Below are 1,938 nucleotides of genomic sequence, written 5' to 3' on the forward strand. Positions count from 1 at the left end.
ACTCCTAGTTAAGTATGATTTGGAGGCATGATATGAGGGGTTACAAGGAATTTGTTTTGGTGTAAAAGAAAAATATCTCATTATCATGTGGAACTTTAGGAGAATATGAGTTAGATGGAAAGATAGCTTACATAGGTGATCGGTATGGAACTTTGTTTTAGCACAAGAATCTGTTACCAAAATAAAAGGTTGAGAAGGGATAAGCTAAAATGGAGTTACTAATAACAGTAGATGTTCAAGAACTATTGACATGGTATGTTGAGCCTTCATTAGTTAAGAGGTAAACCATTGAGAGCATTAGTAAGATTTAAGGGATTTTGATGTAGTGTGCAAGTTCGAAACATGAACTAGTAAGACCATCAATGTGATTGAAAAAGGAAATTAATCCAACTCGAGGTAGACAAAAGTGGTATATGCACAAAAGTAAGTAAGTTGGATATTCCAATATCACCATTGGCATAAGGGATAGACTGGTAATAAAGTTGAGTTGATAACAAAAAGTTGCTATAGGTGGGTTTGGAGCAGTACAATATAGTATATTTCCCCTTGCATGGGCAATGAGTTAACTAGCTCTAGGGAGTATGAGTAATTCAAGCTATGACTTATGAATCAAGAATATTTTATCGTAAAGACTAACTTCGGGGATCAATTACGATTATTATGAGGTTATGAAAATGTGTTATCAATTGGCTGATGCTTTAGCATCTAGGGATTTCAAAACCTCATTTTCAGAGGGACTTTTAGACTCATCTGCAACAGGGTCTAAGTAATGATATGTGATTGTTTTAAGGCTAAAGGATAATATGAGGTTTGGCTCAAGCAAGTTTTATGGCCCATGACAGTATAGAGCCTCATGATGAGTTTCTCATGAATGTGAGACCTAATTAGACAGAGTTATTCTCAGACATGTAGACCTTAACAGAGACATCACAGTCGGTGCTTCTAGAGTAGAAGCAATTTTCAGTGATTTTTTCTAGTATGTATCTTTAAATGACGCATTATATATCATGACCAGTTTCTCCACTACACATATGAAGTTTTCCATGTGACAGAATGGTAAGATCAGATATATGTTTTTAGTGAATAAGACTTTCTTAAGCTCATAACAGTTTTCATAGTTCTCAGCTTGAGCGTGTTAAAGTATTGTTAGTTTTCAGCATCTTAAGTTTCATAGTTATATATGGAAGGGGTTGTCACACCTTTTTTTATACGAGTTTCAACTATGTCAAAAGTGACTCTCATTTTACATCTAGTTTTTGGAAGAGTCTCCAATTAGCATTGGGTACTCGATTGGATTTTAATACAACTTTTCACCCACAGAATGATGGTCAGAAAGAACGTTTGAACCAGACATTGGAGAATATGTTGCGCACTTGTGCATTAAGTTTTCAAGGAGTTGAGACTCTCACTTGCATTTGATGGAATTAGCATCATAACAGATATCTAGTTACCATTGGCATGTCGCCATTTAAAGCTACCAGGCTCTTTATTATACTTGCATTGTTATTTGTACTTCATCTTCATATCTATTCAATGGAAGTTCTATTTCTACATCTACTCACTCTCTTAATACGCATGAGTAGCTAAACTAGTTGAATGGGTTGAGAAGAACTAAGCTAACATGACCTAGGAAGTTCATTGCTTGCGATTGTCTTGTTTCATGCTATGCAAAATACCCTTTAGAGTTACTCGAGAGAGTATTTGGAGAGAGCTACGTTAGAATCTAGACTCGAAAGAGCAAGATTAGACTTGCATAAACAAGAGATAGGAACATAAAGATAAGCTTTGTTTGTCAACATTGCATCACATGCACCATAGGAATAGGTATGATATTATGTGATCGCATATTTGTGTGGATGTCATTTTGTCATCGCATAAATAGGAATAGAGGTTTATGTGTAAACCCTGTAGACTTATCGCATATATATCGCATGCGTT

Source organism: Benincasa hispida, chromosome 6 (assembly GCF_009727055.1).
Source record: "Benincasa hispida cultivar B227 chromosome 6, ASM972705v1, whole genome shotgun sequence".
NCBI classification, from domain to species: domain Eukaryota; kingdom Viridiplantae; phylum Streptophyta; class Magnoliopsida; order Cucurbitales; family Cucurbitaceae; genus Benincasa; species Benincasa hispida.